This window comes from Lissotriton helveticus, chromosome 6 (genome assembly GCF_964261635.1).
Source record: "Lissotriton helveticus chromosome 6, aLisHel1.1, whole genome shotgun sequence".
NCBI lineage: Eukaryota > Metazoa > Chordata > Amphibia > Caudata > Salamandridae > Lissotriton > Lissotriton helveticus.
Genome location: NC_136067.1, coordinates 303,748,214 through 303,769,888, shown reverse-complemented (window position 1 = coordinate 303,769,888; position 21,675 = coordinate 303,748,214).

Below are 21,675 nucleotides of genomic sequence, written 5' to 3'. Positions count from 1 at the left end.
TGTTTCCATTATGATCTGTGGACAGCAGATGCAAGAGGCTAACATGTCGGAATGATTGTTTGTATACTCAATGACTCTGCAATAAAAACATAGTTTACAAAAAAAAAAAATCACAAGGCAGCCACTCCAGAACACTCCTGGAACTGTGGAAGATCAGGAAATATTAAACCTGTTGTCTGAGACCTGAGAAGAGCCTTAATGGGCTGGAACTGTTCTCCATCATGCCCTCAGGGCAGAGAAGCGGAGCTGAGAGGTCATAAGGCTGACATCCTATTCTATCTCCAAGCATACAACAAGTTACACAGGGCCTAGCCTGCCACTGCCCAGCTGATCTGTGGCAACTGACCGGGACTGGACCTTTGATGTTGGCTGTTGTCCAACGGATCACTGCCTGCTCTTAAAAAATTAAAATGAAGCGTTTAATTTATTTTTGGTTGTAAACACATAAAAAAAAACAAGAAGATTACTTTATTTAAAAATAATCACAGACAGGGTGGTCTGTGTACCTTACCACGCCACCATTACAGTGATGGCAGCAAATCCTTAGCTATCTACCTCATTAATATTCATGAGTTAGGTCAATTTGTGACCCACTACGAATCAATCACTAATTAGGGATTCTGGGACAGATATAACTTTAGTGCATTAGTAATGGTGAATATCAAATAGCCATTCGCAAAAAAATAGCCGAAGGTAATAGCTAATACTAATGTTGTTATGTTACGTTATTGGTTATTTATAAAGTGCACGATCACCGGGAAGTTCTCTTGGTGCTAGGTAATGAAAAGTGATGGTTCCCTACTATTTATAGGCCTGTGTAAACAACAGGTCTTTAGCAGTTGCCTAAATTTGGTTTAGACAGATGACTGCCTCATTTCCAATGGAAGTGTTTTCCAGAGGAGAGTACATCTGATCCCTTGGTGTGTAATTTGTGACCACGTTTTGTGAATCCAATGTTATTACATGTGGCCCTACATTAGCTACTCTTCAGTTAGTAATGCAGAAATACAACTGTGTTATTTGATTACTTTATATTGGCCCCGTATCTACTAGAAAAAATTACCCCAATGTTAACATTGATAACGGCAAAGTTAATTGGACAAGCCCAATACAGTATTCAAGGACTACCTCAGAAGTTTATAAAATCGTAAAAAGAGTGTAATTTGCTCACTTCTTAAGTGAAACAATTTTGTAAAGGAGTTTTAAACTTATTTGAAAACAAGAAATGAAAGGCATGGCTTTTCTACAGATCAAAGAAAAGATTAGTTCCTATAAGTCTCTGAAATTGTTCGCTGGAATGTCAGAGTTAACTGAGAACCACTTTAAAGGCTCTCTTAATAGTTCCCTCCGAGCATAGAAGATCTTTTTTAATTATTATTTTTAATCAAGCAAATATAAATTCTGGCAGAGGCCACGGGTGTGATGCTCAGAATGAAATGGATTGACCATGTCGTTCAAGAACTCTTGAAACATTGGTATATGTCATCTGGTCTTGTAGAGTGTAGTTGCACGAGGCAATTTATTGTGAAGTCATTTCCACCGAGATTAAACTGATGTTGTTAGTAGCTTATCCGGATGATTGGACAATTGCTTCAACATGTAGATTGAACAAAGCATTTCTTTAAAACAAAATGTTAAGTGTAATAAGAACGAAACCATGAAAACATATTGTATACATTGTAATGATCTAGGAATTTTTTTATTACTTTAAAGGTTTGGAAGGCAGAAGTGTAATAGGCGTCAGGTTTTGATCCTAGGTATAAACAAGCATTGGCAAGGTCAATAGGTCAGGTTTTAATAGTCCATGCACGTTTGTGCATGACTGTGTTTGAAAGCTTTTTCCGTATTGAAGCCAAGGCTTCTTTTTATTTTGTCTAGATTGATTTCCATGATTTCTGTTCTGCTCACGGTGTATATCATTTCAATCAATCAATTAACCAATCAATCATTTGTATAGCGCACTACTCACCCACGAGGGTCTCAAGGCGCTGAGGGGGTGGGGGGCGTTTGCAGCTACTGCTCAAACAGCCAGGTCTTGAGATGTCTCCTGAAGGTTGGCAGGTCCTGGGTCTGACGCAGATGGGTGGAGAGGGTGCTCCACGTCTTGGCGGCAAGGTAGGAGAAGGATCTGCCGCTGGTGGTGGTTCTGTGTATGCTTGGGACAGTGGCGAGGGCAAGGTCGGCAGAGCGAAGCTGGCTAATCGGGGTGTAGAAGGTGAGACGCTTGTTGAGGTATGCTGGTCTGGCGTTGTGGAGTGCTTTGTGAGCGTGGGTGAGGAGCTTGAAGGTGATCCTCTTGTTGCCTGGGAGCCAGTGCAGGTCCTTCAAGTGGGCAGTGATGTGGGACTGGTGGGGGATGCTGAGGATGAGGCGTGCAGAGGCTTTCTGTATACGTTGAAGTATTTTCTGGAGTTTGGCCGTGGTTCCAGCGTAGAGGGTGTTGCCGTAGTCCAGTCTGCTGCTGACGAGGGCGTGGGTGACCATCTTTAGGGTTCCGGTGGGGATCCATCTGTAGATTTTCCGAAGCATGTGGAGGGTGTTGAAGCAGGAGGAGGAGACGGCATTGACATGCTGGGTCATTTCCCTGCACAAACTCAGTAAGCCGGCCTGCCAGCAGTTTATTTTTGACTCTCTGCTACTATAAGCAAAACTTTAATTGAAATAAAGAGATTATTCTCCAAGTGCTTGACCATCTACTTCTATGCCCAGGGTGTATATGTGTTGCATATCTGTTGTATCTTTTGTTTATGCATATGAGGATGAGTGGTCCTCGGCAGACTCCTTACAAGTATTACGTTATTTGGTGGGTGTGACTGGGTGTGGTTAATAAAGTTTGTGCTGCAGTGCGTTCAGTTAATGGCTGCATCCTGAAGGATAAAGACATGCAATCCAGAGCTCTGCGTGTGGTGTGGTCTGTTACCTGCTTCCGGGCTGGGGAGATCTATGCAACTGGTTACAAGATCGTGAATACGTGTCTCCCTCCAGCGAAACGAGAAGCAGTACATGGGTGGCATATATGGACTCAAAGTGCAACTCCAGCTCTTGCGTGGTCCTCAGCGAAGGTAAAGGCCCTACAGAGGAGCACAGCCAGTGAGTTTGCCAAAAAAGATACTGCTTAATTCAAAATAAAAGGATCCAGCTCAAAGAGGTTCAAAGGAAAGTGTACCCAAACTTGGTAGGGCATACACAGTGTTTGCTTAAATACCCCTCACACACCAAAAGGGCCCTTGGTGTCATGCTTCATCATAGGGGTCTTCCCGCCCCGCTGCGGGACGGGGCGTGCTATGACTAGCGACTACGCTGGAGCACTGTTATTGTAGTGCTATGTGTGGTGTATGTGTAGTGAGAGAAAAAGTCAGGGGTGGATAAGATGAGTGGGTTAAAACGTACCTGGCTTTATAGACTAAAGGAATTTATTAGGTCATAGGCTGGTACCATTAAAATGGTAGTTCGGAGATATCATATGTTTTAATGTGCTGATACTCCTGGTCAAGTCAACATGTTTCGAAGCTACCCACCTTCTTCATCAGGACTAAAGATGATCCCTTTAGTGCTCACTATGTTGCTATCAATTCGTGCAGTGATAAGTGCTATGTACAAAGAGTGACATTAAAATACAGTACCCAGTCGGTTTTGTTATCGTGTAAGCTCTGTCAGTATTTCTGAAAGTAAGCCTGAAAAAGAGAGCACAGTTATTTTCACGTACGCCTCCCAATGCGCAAACGCAGATCACCTAATGGAGATAAAGGTGATAAATTGTGACTGTAGTGTCCTTTATATTTATAATCAAACACAAGTGCTGTGACCTGTTCAGGAAAAAAAGGGAAACAAACAGAGGACATACATACACAAAACAGAAAACACACTCTCTATGTTGTAGATTTCGCAATAGCTGTGGATCACAAAAGGAAACCAATAAGTACATACTAGAAATGGTAAGAGTCAGTTCTCCATGAGCCTTCTTTTATGAGTGGGGAGGAAATGGCCACTGTAATCTGTTTGTAGGAAAAAATGCGGGAAAAAAATGACTTTCCTCCCGTGTGGCCATAAGTGTAAGAAACATAAGAATCTCTTGGCGCTTTAGTGTTTGTCTGAAAACACTCTATGAATCTCAATGTTAATGTCTGGTTCCCCCTTTGGCTATGCCGTACTCACTCAGTGGTTAGGAATTCCTCGCCTCGCCTCGCATCATCTCGCGGCTCTGTGGTGTGAAGGAGAGCGCGGTCGAGGGCATATTTATGCAGCTGTAATTTAGTTAAGTGGTTGCTAAATACTCGCACCTGTTAGTGTGGGCCAGGGCCGGAAGTGCGGTCACTGGGTGAGTATGCTAGGCACTAGAGCGCTAATGCGTGAATGCAGAAGTGAGCTGAAGTTGCACGGGACGCTTCCTTCCCGGTGCTCGTTTGCCTGCCGATTGCCTGCTGCACGTGTGACTGACGCGGATATATTGCTGCACGTGTGACTGCCGCAGATGTTTTCGGAATTAAAAGCAGAAGTTTGTTATTGGCTAGGTGCAATGGTAAATCGCATAGTAACTTCAGTTCATTGTGCGTGTTACTGATGCGAGCCCTATGATGCGATCTAGAGCGTCACGTTTTTCCGCAAAGGTCAATGCAAATTTTTTGCTTCGTGCATGAATGAACTAGAAACACTGTTAACGCATGACATCATCAAGCGCTCTACTGATCTGACACCGTGGGTTACACCCATTGTGGTGGTGCCAAAAATGAAGAGTGTGAATTTGTGTTGATATGCGACAAACCAACAAAGCAAACAAAAGAAAAAGACATCCAGGCCACATATTGCCGGCGTGTTCACGCAGCTGAATGCCAGCAATGTTTTCTACCGTTTTGATTGAAAAAATATTAGCATCAACTAAAACTGGAAGAAAACTGTAGCTACATTATTACTTTTTCCAATGCATGTTGGTTTGTTTGGATATAAAAGACTCAGTTTTGGTGTGTTGTCAGCTGCAGAAATCTTTCAAGATGTAATTCATCGAATAATTCAGACTGTCACACAAGCTTTTAACTATAGTGATATACTGGGGTTAGGGGCCTCTTGAAAGGAACATGACAACGCACTCACACAAGTATGCCATCTGCTTGCTGATGCAGGTCTCAAGCTGAATGCTGAGAGTTGTGAATTTTCACAAAAATAGACCTAGATTCTTTGGGCATATTTTCTCAGAAAAGGGAATGACTCCTGACCCTGAAAAGATACAAGCATTGTGATCTACTTTTCCTCCAGAAGATTTGATTATGCTGTGATCCTTCTTAGGCATGGCGAGCTACTGCTCCAGGTATATTCATGACTATGCTACTATGAGTGCCCCTCTAAGAGTAATAACAAAGTGAGATGTTCCGTTTGAATAGTCATCTGAAGGTGACCGAAGTTTCAAAGAAATAAAACACACAATTGAAAATGAAACTGCTTATTTTGATCTCAAATTGCATATAGAGGTTGTGGTGCATGCAAGCCTGGTGGGGGTGGGCATGATCCTTGCCCAGCACAAATGGTCAGTCCGATGCTCAGAAACACATTGCGGCCTATGTGAGCCATAGTCTATTTCTGACTGAAAGTGCTTATTCTCAACCGGATAAAGACAGCTTAGCTGTAGTGTGGGCATGTGAACACTTCCATGTGTTCTGTGCGGAAAGCATTTTACCCTTGTCATGGATCATCAAGCATTACTCACCATCTGCGGAAATCCAAAAGCCAAGATGCCCCCTCGCATTGAGAGGTAGGGGTTGCATCTGCAGGAGTATGATCACAGTATTGTGCATAAACTGGGGAAAGATCAAAATCCTGCAGACTAATGTTAATGAGTGCAGCTACAGAGTCATAGTACAACATCCAAAGCAGCTGAGGCGTACATTAATTTCATGGAAAGTCAAGTGCACCTGCAGCTCTTTCTATTGAATAGATTCTGATAGCTACTAATACTGACAAAGACATGGTTAAACTCAAAGGAATCATTACAACACAATCATTGAGGAAGCATACTCATCCTCTTACTGATGATGTTGAGTAGATATTCAAATACACATGATGATGTCATACTAAGAGGGGCAAGAATATTTATCCATGAAAGCCTGAGGTAACAAGTTATTGAACTCGTACGTAAGGGACATTATGGCATTGCCACAGCCAAAGGAGCCCTCAGGGATCAAGTGTGGTTCCCGCATCTTGACGAATGACTTGAAAGGGAGCATAAAGCTTGTCATCTGTGAAGCTGCCTGTCTCCCAAATCAACTCAGCACCCGTTGAACATGTCTGATCTACCTAAGCAAGCTCGGGAGAGGATTGCAGTTGACTCTTTGGACCCCTCAATAATGGACATCATCTCATTGTAGTTGACGATGAGTACTCCCGTTTTCCTTTAGTTGAAGACCTATCATCAGCCACATATGGTAGAGTCATCGAGAGACTAGATGACATTTTCACAACCTGGGGTATTCCATCCATTTTCAAATATGACAACGGTCAGCCCTTCAATAGCAGAGAGTTTAAAGACTTTCTTGAGCATCAAACATCAGAAAAGTAGACTTCTGTGGTCACAGAGAAATGGCATTGGGGAACGATATATGGGTAGTTTGAAACGGTTGGCTCAGCATGCTCCACTGGAAGGCATCTGGCTGAAGTCTGCTTTATGACCATTCTTTAGTGCCTACCATTCCACTAATCATTCCACAATAGGAGGAAGTCCTGCCACCTTGCTTCTTGGGAGTGCTCTTGGAATGAAGATACCACAATGGACCACCAGTTGGTCAATAGACCATGATGAGATTCATGTCAGTGACACCTCTCTCAAATGCAAAATGAAGGCTTACGCTGATAAGAGCCAATAAGCTTGAGACACGGTTTTTGAGAAAGAAGACCAAGTTCCTGTCAAGCAAAAGTGGACATGCAAGATGGATCCTCGATGTGATGATGAACCGCTAAGAGTTGTGGCAAGCAAAGGACATATCGTCACTGCCCAAAGACCTGGAAAATCCATAACCAAATACTCATCACCCTTTAAGCCTTTGCCTTGATGTTTGTCTGCTCCAGACCTCATGAGTGAGGCAGGTACAGCTGAGTACCCAAGTGAAGCATCCAACTCTTCTCTGGAGATGCCCGATGAGGCGTCCCTCTTCTATCTCATACAACTAGATCTGGAAGGCTGGTGTGAGCACCCCAATGATTCATCGAGGAGTTATAATGTGTATATTTAAATATATTTGTTCATACTTTTTATTTAAGTAAGGGGGAGATGTCATGTCCTGTGTTTATGTGTATGATGCCTCCAGTGGTCCTTGGCAGACTCCTTTCAAGTATTACGTAGCTGGGTGTGGTTAATAAGTTTGTGACGCTGTGCCTTCAGTTACCGGTTGTATGCTGAACAATAAAGACGTGCAAACCAGAGCTCTGTGTGTGTCGTGGTTTATTACATGCTCCTGGGCTGGGGGGTATACTACAGTATCTTTCACTAATGCATTGCCCATTCGTGAGCAGCCGTGACACTGAGCCTGTCAGATCTGGTACTGGCATCAGAACTCTTCTCCAGTATGCACAGCTTGACGTTCTCATGATGAGCATGTCTGTCACTTAACAAAAGCTGCATGATGTGTAGCGTCACACTCTGTGCATCAGGAGAATTTTGCTAGAGCTCTTTTATTTGAAACACCCTTTGAATTCACTTATGTTTTACACTTCTTGTAGATCATCCTGTAATACCTCTGTTGCTGAGGCCCCCCACAACCTGTGATGAAGCTTTTATAAAAAGAATTGGGGAACTTCTCTTATATTGTGGCCTTTCCCCTCACATATTGGAGTTCCTAAAAGTACCTAATGTTTGTTAATTCCCCTAATGACGGCTGAGAAAATAGCCCAAATATAGAAACATTTTGGATTTTTTGGGAAAAATGTGCTGTGCAATAAAGTGTATGTTTTTCTCTAACAAAGGTTTAAAAAAAAACTAAGATCACCGTCTTACCAGTTTTTAGAAGCAGACAGAATTTTTATCACAGTTAAACCAAAGCTTCACATTTGTAAAAACTAATTTGAATAGTTCGCTCATGCTTTTCCCAAAGAAACTAATTGTTAACATTAAAAAATAATTAAACGAGTCAATATAGATAGAGGGCAGCGTTTTCATTTGCAATTTATTTGCCCTGGTGGCCTATTTACAAAAGTAATATACAGTTATGTCTGCCAGACCCTTCTGGTCACACTGATATATAGTGTTTGCTGGTTGTTGCAAAACAAGCAATACCCATAGCCAACAACTGAGCTGCAGCTTACAATGATTTTATTTTTCATTGTGTACCAACTATGCTTCAATTCATATGGTAACACTGAATGAAGGACTATTAGTATAAAGAAAACCTATCCATCTTTGTAGTGTGCCCAAGATGCTGAGTTTAGGAATGGTGGTTATCAACACAGCTTTGAATTTGAGGTTACCCATACTTTCTCGTGATAGGGCAATTTGCATAATGTGTTCATTTTTGCACACTGTATTTATTTGGAAAAATTGAGAGCAAATCAATTGATAATAGCAAATGAGCTACTATTCTTTGTTCCCACCCTTCTCTCGATAAAAACATTTGTGTAGGTAGGACTATTGCTCATAACAGGGAAGGCCCTAAAATGACACTAGAGGCTTCACATTTACTTGTAAAGTGATCCATTTTGGTGATGTGGGTAGCTGTAGTATTTGAGCCCAGGCTCAGCCATCACCCATAGAAATCCCGTGAAGTATACAAACAGTGAAGGAGGGAATGCTTGATTTAATCTCAGCTGCAGGTAATTACTCAGGCCGCATCCCAGTCCATCCTTATTTTGCACATTATACCACCTCAGTTTGGACACAGCCATATGCAAATCATTCTTGACTCTGCTCCAAGGGAACAGTCCAGCCCAAAATGTCATGACAGATCTTCCCTGAACTGGAACGCAAGCATCCTAGGACCAGCCGCGGCCGGTAGTGGGAGTACCCGCCGGGCGGTGACGTGGGGAGGGGGAGGGGTAGGGTGGGGGGTAGTCATGTATGGATTAAGGAGTTTAACAGGTAAGTAAACATTTAAATAAATAAAATGAATTTTGTTGCGCGCACTGCATCGCATTTGGTGATGCAGTGCACGCAACAAAATTCGTTTTATTTATTTTTATGTTTACTTACCTGTTAAACTCCTTAATCCATACATTACGACCCCCCACCCTGCCCCTCCCCCTCCCCACGTCACCGTCTGGCCGGTACTCCCACTACCGGCCGCGGCTGCCTAGGACCGGTTTGCCCTGATGGTGGCTCATCAGCCCAGATATAGAGGTCGATTAGGATGGCGGACGAATTGCTTTCAGCACCGCCCGCCGCAATGTTAAAAATGCGGGATGCACCCGCCACTGTGGCGGATGCATCCTAATTCGGGACCTCCGCCCCTGTGGCGGACGGTCCCTTCCTGCAAGAGGATGGCGGATGGACTTTGTCCGTCCGCCATGCTAAACGACCCCATAGTTTGGTTCCAGTGACACAGTGTGTACAGGACCCATGTCTGGGAGCTTAAAACCTTGCTGTTTCCTAGGGTTTAGTTTGTTCTGGGGTCAGTAGTTTGGTTGGGGAGTACTTGGGCCACTGGAAGCGTGGGGACACAGTGGCTAGCGGCGCTATATAAGCTCAGTATTATTATTATTATTATTATTCATCCCAGTTAGGGTGAAACCCTGAAGTATACCACAAGCGATGGATGGAATGCTTGAGCTATTCTCAGCCACTACTAATTACTCGGTACCACATCCCAGTCCATCATTATTTTTTGTATAGATTTTGTATACCAATGGAAACCCAGGAATATCTGAACACTTGCCTCCCACAAGGCTCCAGGGTAATGCAATTTTCAAAAATCCCATGATGTTTTCTCATGCAAAATGCCCACTAAATGTTAATTTTGGCTAAAATCAAATATTTTCCTAATTTCTGCTAGGGGAACATCTGGAATATGCAGTCATTCACAAAATTCTTACTACTGAAGATTCCCATAATTCTCCTGATGAAACCAGTACCCCACATGTATGGCAGGGTCAAACGCACGTGAAAGGATTACATCTAAACTGCAGTAATGTGGTCTTTATGAATATATGATGAGATTCCGCGGGATAATATCCCGCATACCATATACGCATTTTTGATAACGAAATTGCCTTTACTCCGAGATACCATAACCCCGCAAACGTTTACTCCGCATTTGCGTTTACCACGCATGCCATTACAACGCAAAGGCATGCGTGGTGAAGGCATATACTTTGTAAAAGTACTTTATTTAAATGTTTATATATATATTGTTAATTAAAACATTTTTTTCATTTAAATTGAATTGTTTATATATATATATATTCACTGAAAAAACCATAGGTTATAGACCATATATAGTTAGGAATTAGCATTTACAAAACCTTGAAAATTCACTGAAAAAACCATAGGTTATAGACCATATATAGTTAGGAATTAGCATTTAAAAAACCTTATTTTACTCACACAAAACCATTGAAATTCCATATATAGTTAGTTGCACTAACTATATATCGCGCACCCGCAATCCACTGCTGATGATGTCACATATTACATCATTCATGACATGGTCAGTGACATCACTGATGACATCACTGATGACATCTCAAATGACATCACTGATGACATCATCCAGTGACTGTGTGTTTCTGAAAAGTTTAAATATGTTTTACATATTGAAGAATGAGTAGATGTAGAAGTGTCTGGATGAAGGATTTAGTAGGTGCGTGACTGACTGTATGAGTGAGTGATTAAATGTGTCTCACTGAGTGCATGGGTTAGTGACTAAACTGTCTTAATTTGTGCATCATTATGTCTGTTGTTCTGTAAACTGCTGCATGTGTTGGTCAGTAGCTATATGAGTAACTATATGGGTTATTGATTGATTGCCCAAGTATTTGTATGGGAGACTGAGTGTGTGTGTGGCTGGCTGGGAGGTGTGTGACTCTGTGCAGATCAATGTGTACTTGTATCAATGATTGTATAAGAGAGTAAGTATGTGTTAGTATATGTTTCAAAATGTAAGGTGCTCTATGATTAACTGTATAGATTAAAAAATGGAAGTGTGATTGATTATTTACAGGACTGACTAGGTGTGTGAGTAACTCCATGGATGAGTGACAGAGTGTGAGAGTCTGTATAGGTGTATGAGTGCATATGATAGTGTTGTAAAGATGAGTGATTGTATGTATGAATGACTGTATGGGTAAATGAGTGAATGTGTGTGTAAACATAGGAATCACTGAGTGCGTATGTAGTAACTAGTATTGGTGTGTCAATGGTTTCAAAAATTATACTCTGTATTTAACACTGGGTGTAACAGAGGTTATATTAAAGTGTGAGGAGATGCATTGTATTGTCACATGAATGATATCATCAGTGATGTGGTCATTGATGTCAAATGAGATGTCATCAGTGATGTCATCAGTGATGTCATTTGAGATGTCATCAGTGATGTCATTTGAGATGTTATCAGTGATGTCATTTGAGATGTCATCAGTGATGTCATCAGTGATGTCATTTGAGATGTCATCAGTGATGTCATCAGTGATGTCACTGACCATGTCATGAATGATGTAATATGTGACATCATCAGCAGTGGATTGCGGGTGCGCGATATATAGTTAGTGCAACTAACTATATATGGAATTTCAATGGTTTTGTGTGAGTAAAATAAGGTTTTTTAAATGCTAATTCCTAACTATATATGGTCTATAACCTATGGTTTTTTCAGTGAATTTTCAAGGTTTTGTAAATGCTAATTCCTAACTATATATGGTCTATAACCTATGGTTTTTTCAGTGAATTTCAATGGTTTTTTAATAGCAAATATCATAAGCTGTCGAATGTCAAGTACGTGGTAAGTGAAAACATTTTCGTGTTTATGCACACTGATCTGCTTTGAATGGTGCCCTCCCCCTCATTTCTATTAGGAGTACTCTCTCTTTGCACATAATGAAGGGTAGTTAACGCAGGCCTTTGCCCCCGTTGTAATACGTCGTGCCTGCTTCTCTCTCCATTTGATTGATTGTTATTCAAGTATTTACTGTTTTAGAATTGGTTCTCTTTGGTTCATTCTCTATTTACAAACAAACACAGAGTCGCAATACTCTGTTTAGTCTTTGCAGATAACGAAAAATCGTGTAAAAAAAAAAGAAAAGGAATCGAGCAAAATCAGTAGGCCACTAATGGGATCTCTTTTTGACCTCGCTAAAATAGAAACATTAGGAACAACCCCTCATGACAAATACAAAACTAGTGAGATGAACTGAACTCCACACAATGATGGCTGCAAAACAGCTCGGCTCCGCCACCCACCCCGCCCAAAATAACGATAAAGAGCGGCTGCCATGATTGGTTGCGGAATGGCCACGACGGAGCTACGAAATGGTGCTGCTCTCATGCTAACCCCAGCTTCAGTCTGAAACGTCCAGAAACACTGTAGACTACCAATTCGATCAGTTCCGGTAGCGCCCCAATGTAACCCGGTAGAGAAGAACTAGCCCTCCCCTCTTTGACTGATGGTTCTTGTTGCCTGTCCCTTCTGTTGTCATTTAACAGAACTATTTAGCCTGCTGAAAGGGGTTGTGTTCCGACCGCTGGTTGGTGGAGACATTTTGACTATATTCTGGACCTGCGTTGTCGCGTAATGCGTCATATGACGAGCCGAGTTAGCGCATCCGGAAGTCCTCCGGGGCGCGCAGCGCGTAACGTAAGCATAACAAGTCATGTGACTTGTTAATAAAACTTTTCATTGGTTCATTTTACTTTTCTTATTCTAATGATGAAAGGCTTGGTCATATGACCTAAAAATTACGCTTTTTATTACTTCCGAACATTATTTTTTCTTAAATATATGTTATAATGTTCCAGGCTAATGTACTTTCCCGGAAAATTTACAACTGTCCTGCAAGTAAAATATATTCTTTTTTCGAGAAAAAGAGCGTTTCTTCGTCCCATGATGGAGCCGTTGAGCAAAAGAGGGTCGACCTGCTGTCTTAGTCGCCGATACGCCTGAATATGAGATTCTTATCGATCACTTTATGTTGCAGGAGTAGAAAACACAACAGCCCTTGACCATTTATCTTTACTGCGTTCCTTCGTATTATACCTTTTACCCTTCATGTAATTGGTCTGCTTTATTTCACTTGCCTTTTAATGATTCTAAAACAGTGACTATTATTAAAAACTTTACCAATGTATATACTACTACCATGTTTTCTTTTAAAAACCTTTATTGTGAAAATTTCATTATACAAATACGAGCCTATAACCACGTGGGCCGGCCACGGAGCAAACTGTAATCGTATATGATGAGTAGACATTACACTGTAGAGGAACGTAACGGGCGGGCCATTAGGTTGCAAGAACTAAGGTGTCTAACAGTTACGGAATCGGTGGACGTACATTTTATAATTAAAATACGACAGGGCCAGTTACAATAAAATTATCTAGATATACATTTGCGGGCAAGTACCATGGGTGACGTTAATTCGAACTTTCAATAGTACAGTAATCAATAACACATCAGAACTTAATATCAATAGGGATGTCGAAATATTCAATCAATTCTCGTCCCCGCCCGCCATGTGCTTCAAAACTGCATACGTATCTCGTGATTTCAAGGTTCTGCAACCAGTACACAACAAGGAGTTACGAGTCCCATTTATTCCGGCGCCATTTTGGGCGAGGACGGGCAGGTCCAAGATATAGTCAAAATGTCTCTACCAACCATCGACTATGATGATGTTCATATGCTGTATTTATTAGAGTAACACTCATCTGTCCACATGAAATTAATTTGCCACAATCTAAACATGTCATTTTAATCTTTCCAAAGTTCTTCTAAATATTTGGGACCGTTTCCCTTGCCTCTGATGCTGTCAGTGCCACTTCTTTGATGAATGTACTAGCAGGTCAGGGGTTCTCCTCCAAATCTCTCTTTTATGCAGCACTATAATTAATTGGTGCCACCTCTCCATATGTATTGCGATTTATATAGCGCACATATCACCCAAGGCATCAAGGCGCTTGCCTTGGGAACCCGTCCTGGCTTTTTCCCTGTGAGATAACCCCTACTGGGTATCCCCAGGGTGAAAGCCAGGCATCCTAGGCATCCTGCAGCGGGTGGGCCGCCGTAGTGGAGATTAAGCAACTATTGCCCAGAGTTGCAGCGTGGGACCCCATGATTAGAATAGGCACCGAGGCGAGAATTATCGAGTCCGTGGACATTTTTGGGCTCAGGACCCTGCCGTGTCGGGAATTGAACCCTGGTCCCGGGCCAGACCTCTGCGTCAGGGTCTGCCGCTCTAATCAGTGAGCCACACTCCTCCAATGACGATGCATGGTATAGTTACCATAACTATATTTTTTTTCGGTTCCTCTGGAGAGTTCATCGTGGCAGATGAAGCGTGTAACGTACCGGGCATTTACCTTTTTTTGCATGTACAGGAAAGGAAAAAAAAATCGAGCGTCCGAGTTCTAATGTGTCCCAGGGCCATTTTAGTGGACCAGGCCCAAATCCAAAGAACAGGCCGCCATTTTGAGAGTCCTGTTGCAGCCGCCTGTCGCTGTAGCATCAAGAGCAGCCGAAACTCAGCTGAATGGCAACTGAAACGGTAAAGGGGCGCCCCACTACAGCAGACGAGCCTCCACCTAGGAAGGCTCGTTCACGCCGCCTCCCCCCCCCCCCCTTCGGGCACCCCACGCCGTTATTCGGAGCAGTATTGTAGGATGGTCACACCAGTGCGGCAACTTGCTAGACATCACCTCGGTGGTAACCGAATCTCAGCGCCTTGTGGTGTCTTCTATTCAGAAAACATTGTTGTGCTGCCTTCGACCTATTCACCGCAAGTGCGCACGCAGCACAGCTGCATAGCTTGCTAGACACCACCTCGGTGCTAACCGAATCTCAGCGCCTTGTGGTCTCTTCTATTCCAAAAATATTGTTGCGCTGCCTTTGGCCCCATTCGCACATCGGTCCGCTACTGCCGCCCTCTCACAGGCCAACGGGGCGCCCCACGCCGACTTTCAGCATTGTAGGATGGCCACACCAGTGCACCTTACTAGACACCACCTCGGTGCCATCCGGATCTTGGCATCTCAGCGCCTTGTGGTGTCTTCTATTCAGAAAATATTCTTGCGCTACCTTTGCCCCATTCACACATCGGTCCGCTACTGACGCCATCTCACAGGCTAATGGGGCGCCCCACGCCGAGTTTCAGCATTGTAGGATGACCACACCAGTACAGCAACTTGCTAGACATCACCTCGGTGCCATCCGGATCTTGGCATCTCAACGCCTAGTGGTATCTTCCATACAGAAAATATTGTTGCGCTGCCTTTGGCCCCATTCGCACATCGGTCCGCTACTGACGCCATCTCACAGGCCAACGGGGCGCCCCACGCCGACTTTTACCATTGTAGGATGGCCACACCAGTACCACAACTTGCTAGACACCACCTCGGTGCCATCCGAATCTTGGCATCTCAGCGCCTTGTGGTGTCTTCTAGTCAGAAAATATTGTTGCGCTGCCTTTGGCCCCATTCGCACATCGGTCCGCTACTGACGCCATCTCACAGGCCAACGGGGCGCCCCACGCCGACTTTCAACATTGTAGGATGGCCACACCAGTGCGGCAACTTACTAGACACCACCTCGGTGCCATCCGGATCTTGGCGCGTTGTGCTGCCTTCGGCCTATTCGCACATCGGTCCGCTACTGACGCAAACTCACAGGCCAACGGGGCGCCCCACGCCGACTTTCAGCATTGTAGGATGGCCACACCAGTGCTGCAACTTGCTGGACACCACCTCGGTGCCATCCGGATCTTGGCGCGTTGTGTTGCCTTCGGCCTATTCGCACATCGGTCCGCTACTGACGCCGCCTCACGTGCCAACGTATTTTCTCCGCATTTTATACCCTATGCCGCATAACAGGTCATGTGACTTGTTTATAAAACTTTTCATTGGTTCATTTTACTTTTGGTTTCCTAATGATGGAAGGCTTGATCATATGACCTAAAAACAACACTTTTCATTGGATGAAAACTTTTTTTTTTTCCCAAACGATGAAAGCCCCACCTTGTTTCTGGATGTTTCAGACTGAAGCTGGCGTCAGCATGAGAGCACCACCATCTCGTGGCTCCGTCGTGGTCATTCCGCGAGCAATCATGGCAGCCGCTCCCCACCAGAAGCCTACAGGAGTCGGGGGGCCCCAAAACTTTTGATGAATCCTCAAGGCGGAGGGGACGCTTTCGAGAATGGGGTCCAAGACCTAGCAGACAAGCGTCCGATTTCCAAGGTGTCCCAGGGCCATTTCAGTAGACCAGGCCCAAAAAGGAAACAGCCTGCCGCCATTTTGAGAGTCCTGTGACAGCCGCCTATCGCTGCACCGCAAGAGTGGGCGCAACTCAGCTGAATTGCGGCTTTTGACACAGTGGACCAAAAGCGGACGGAATGGCAACTGAAACGGTAAAGGGGCGCCCCACTACAACAGACGAGACTCCACCTGGAGAGGTCCGTTCACGTCGCCTCCCCCGGGGCGCCCCACGCCGTTATTCGGAGCAGCATTGTAGGATACCAAAACCAGTGCGGCAACTTACTGGACATCACCTTGGTGCCATCGTTCTGCTGCCTTGGAACTATTCGCACAACAGTTTGCTACTGATGACCCACCCCCGCGACGCCCCACGCCAGAAATCTGGACGTTGTGCTGCGTTGGGACTATTCGCACAGCCGACCGCTACTTAAATGTTTATATGTTATTACTGTTTTTGTTTTCTTGTATATATTTATAAGTTATTAAAGTTTTATAATCTTACTACTTTGTTGGAGTGCTATATATTTTTAATGTGACACATAATTGTAAAAACTTTGATGTACAAAGAGTCATCCCTGGAATCTTCCGCTTCAGGCTCGGTCCCCTCCCCAATCACAATACAGGATGGTTTTCAGATAATAGGAACGCGTGTGCTTTGACGGATCTCATCGAGTGTGGGCCTTGATCTACTAAAACTCCTTTGAAGAGGGGTGATTCTTTACAGCTGGGGCCATAAACTACATCTGCAGGGCTAGCTGATACCCTAGGACCAGCCTGGACAATCGGGCACAGAGGAAAAGGAGTGTCAGAGGGTGCGGTAGTGAATAGGGCGAAAGGGAGGAGTCGGGCGGGCACAGGGTGTGATTCTCAGGGAAGAGCAGCGCAGATGGGGGGTGGTTTATTACCCATGCATAAGACAGAGAGCGGGGGTGACCACTGCCTGGGGGAGATGCTTGCGAAGGTGGGGAGCCATGCTAAGCATCGACAGCGTGCACAGAGTGGGTCTGGTCAAGGCATCTAAAATGACTGCCGTGCACGACAAAAGTGTGGCATTTGAAAAAAGGCAAGATGGCGCAGACAATGTTTTTCAACACTTCCTGATTTCCTTCGAATCGAACGTTAACAGACGTTGGGGCATATTACCAAAGTTAAGCGATATTTATCCCTAACGATGCTTAGCAACGATTTTTTTACCGCTAAGCATCGTCAGAAATTATCGCAGATAAACCTTGCTATTATCAAGGTTTATCGCAAATACGATAAAAAACGACCGCAATGCATTAATATCGCTGAAAACTCAGCGATATTCATGCATTACCGAGCTAATGCTCTTAGCCATGTTATCCACCTCCCATTGGATAACATGGCTAAGAACTGCTCAGGGCAGGTGCTAGCTTTTGGAGATATTCGCGCTTATCGCGAATATTTCCAAAAGTTGATAATAGGAGATAGCGATGTTAGCGACTGTTTCCAGTCGCTAACATCTTGGCATGCCCACTTTGCATCTCATTAGTGATAAATATCACTCACATGCAAAGTGGGGCCCAAGATGGTCGCTATCTCCTACTAGCCGTCGCTAACTGGTGTTAGCAACAGCTAGGTAATACAGATATAATTTTATCTCCGCGAAGCGGAGCGCTGTTACAGATATATATCTTGTTTTTGAACGTTAATTTCTCAAAATCCACTGAAGCACATATATTGAGACCTAGCAAAGGCACATCGAGCTGCCAGTCCCTACAATTTTGCCAAGTTTCGTGCAAATCCATTCAGCCGTTCGATTATTATTATTATTTATTTTTTTTGCCCCGCGGGGCCCTTTTAAAACCTCCACATCAAACCTAGGAGGTCAGCGAGGATCTACTATGCCCCCTTATGGTCATTTGCCCCTTCGCTTTGGCCTCCTCTTGTCTCTCGATCCTACCGAGAGACAAGATGGCGGCCGCTACGGACTGTTTGGAATGTTCACAGACGCCGGAGAACCAATCAGCTTCGCTTCACAAAGCTCCGTACCGCGAAAAGTCCGCGAACCGGAGCGCTGCCCGGTCCGCTGTTACAGATATATATCTTTTTTTGAACGTTAATTTCTCAAAATCCACTGGAGCACATATATTGAGACCTAGCAAAGGCACATCGGGCTACCAGTCCCTACAATTTTGCCAAGTTTCGTGCAAATCCATTCAGCCGTTCGGGCTAAAAGTGAGGCCAACCGCCCTATGGAAAACTCAATGTTAAAAACACGTTTTGGGACCCCCCTTTTTTCTCGGCCCCCCCTTGACGAACCCCCCCCCCAAATTTTCAAGGGCTGCTCAGAAACAAAATGTGCCATTTTCCTGAAAATTTCAGCCAATTCCGTCCACAAACGCCAAAGTTATTAGACATAGAATTTTCAAAAATCCCATAGAGAAAAAATCCTAACTATATATACCTACTGGCGACCGCCAGTAGGTAATATATATATATATATATATATATATCTATATATAAAATATATATATTTTATGTATATATATATTTTTTAATTACCCTGTACACCCTAAAAAAAATCCTACCCATGTCCCTTTAAATACTCCTGCACCCCATAATCATAATACACCCTTACTCCTTAAAATACCCCAGCACCCTTAAACAGTAAACCATCCTGACCCTAAAAATAAACACGGCACCCCAAAACCCAAACAACCCTAAACCCTAAAAATACCCCTGTACCCCAAAACCCATACCTAGCCCTGAACCCTAAAAACACCCCTGTACCCCAAAACCCAAACCTAGCCCTGATCCCTAAAAATACCCCTGTACCCCAAAACCCAAACCTAGCCCTGAACCTTAAATATACCCATGTACCCCAAAACCCAAACCTAGCACTGAACCCTAAAAATACCCATGTTCCCCAAAACCCAAACCTAGCCCTTGTAGCAGGGTTTCTGCTCTCCCACAGAACTGTGCACAGAGGATTGGAACCTCAGCGAATTAGGGTGACCCAAAACTCACCTTAGTACCCAACAAACCCCTTACTGAACTAGCTACAGTGTCTCATTGGTCATAACAAACTCCCAATGTTTAGACAAACCAGAACATGAGCTTATAATACCTCAGGTTACGTGGAAGACATGAGCACTCTTTCGTTATACAATCATTTCAAACCAGAACGTGGAGTAAATGAGGACACGTGAACATTTGAAATATTTATTTACTAATGCCGTCTTCTCAGGCGCAGTATCTTAGATAATACAAGGAAACATATTATCAGAAGCAAAGTTATAAGCATAGTTACTAGTCCATAAAAAGCAAATGGTGACAGCATGTTAACATGCTGTAATGAATAAGAGTTAACAACACTTATTTCTCACCCTCCCTAACACATATGTTATATTAATAGCTAAGAAGGTCTCTTTGGGTTTTTATTAGGGTGGGCCCATACCTCAGGATCCTAGAATGAAGAGATCACATCAGCATACACCAGCTCTCTCTGCATGCGAACAGCATCAAGTGTGTGTGTGTGCCTCAAGCAAAGCAATATAAAACTCGCCTTAAGGCCAAAGTTGGCAGAAGCTGCACTTATGTTATGTCTATGAAGGCGCGAAGATCAGACCTCATAACAATTCAGTATCTTGTTGTTCCTGAAGCTTCAGCACTCTCTGTACAGACATAGTTTATTGAGCAAAGCAGATATCAGAGTAATAACATATTATTCTCATGTAAACCACAACAAACTACTAGGTTGAAAGCTAAATTAACAATTAAGTGTCGTGTGCAGAAGCAGCAAAAGGAAAAAAGGCGTTTAAATATGTAATGTGCCTATGCTAACTTAACACATTATAAAGATATATAGTAGCTATATGACACCCCCCCATGATCCGAGGACGGATAAGATAAGATAAGATAAGGGCAACTTCATGAAAGCAGAGTTCAACAACCATGAACAACCTTATAAGTATAAAAAACTGCAGCAATCAAATCAAAATATAAAAAAATGTCACAAGCACTCAAGCCAATAGGACTGGGAGGTGAAAAAATGCAAAAAAGCGGGGCATCATCATAGACCAAGAAGGCTCTTCAAGGCAAGACCGAGTATGCAAAATATGCAGCTACAGCCTCCAACAGGAAATCACCGTCTTCATCCGAAAACAGTTCAGCCATCCAATTCAAAAGAGGAAAAGAGCAAACGTGTTCTCCCAACACTGGAGCCTCTATTACGATCAGAGGACAACTCGGAGGGTTTTCAAGAAAGCTCATTGCCAAGAAATCCTGCGCTGCTGTAAGAACATTCCAAGGACCCATTAGTCCATGCATCGCTGCTAAGGCCATAATCCTGTCGCCAGTACAAACCAACTCGTGAGTAACGATGGGACTCATCAGCTGATTAAAGTCGACATCGAGGAGAAACCGGTCCGCAGAGACACAAATCAATGGCCCAATCGAAGTCACAGCTTAGGCAGTGAAATACAGGCTGGACACAGGTGAAGTAGGAAAATCAAAACGATAATCCATACCCCGTGCTTAAAATCGCAAGCGGCAGCGTGCCATAATATTCAAGCATTCGGTCCCGAAACAGCGCTAGGAGGGGCTGGGCTTCTCCTTCCACACGTGGGGCATCCATATTTAAGGAAGCAAACAACCACTAGAACGGCTGCCGCTAGTGCCAGGATAACCGGGAATCCACCAAATAAACTCGAAAAAATGGAATGGAAGAAAGCAGGGATGACTCCAAAGATTTTTTCAAATGAAGTTACAAGACCACTGCTAACAGACTTAAAAAAATGTGCCAGCCCATTTGTGGAGGACGCGTTGAAGATAGAATGTACCATCTCGCTGAAATGCAACGGTAAATCAGTATTTAAAAGGGCCTGAACCTCGGTCCGGGTATTAGCTATGTGAAGAACGAAAGTTTCCCTAGCCGAACTCAAGGCCACTTCTTCCTGGGACAATAGAGCCCTTATTCTGCTCATGCCGCTGAATTCTGCTTTCAAGGTTGGGATGCGTAGCCAAATGGAAACCTCCCTATTCTCATGTGTGGGTGGGTACAGGACATTTCTGCAGCAAACGACACGCTCAGTTACAGCTACCACATAAGCTACCCCTTTAATCAACCCGCAACAATCTTCATTATTTAAAAGTAAATAACTTCCGTTTCCCAACAAGGTAAAAGTCGGTGCGATTGCAGGCACTGGAGTCCCTTTTAAAACACAGGCTAAGTTAGGCCGTTCTTGGTTACAAGATCCGTGCAATTGTATATGCCTACACATCAGCGAATGGTCTGGTGTTTCCGTACACTCCTCCCCATTCAGATAAACCTCCTGGCCGT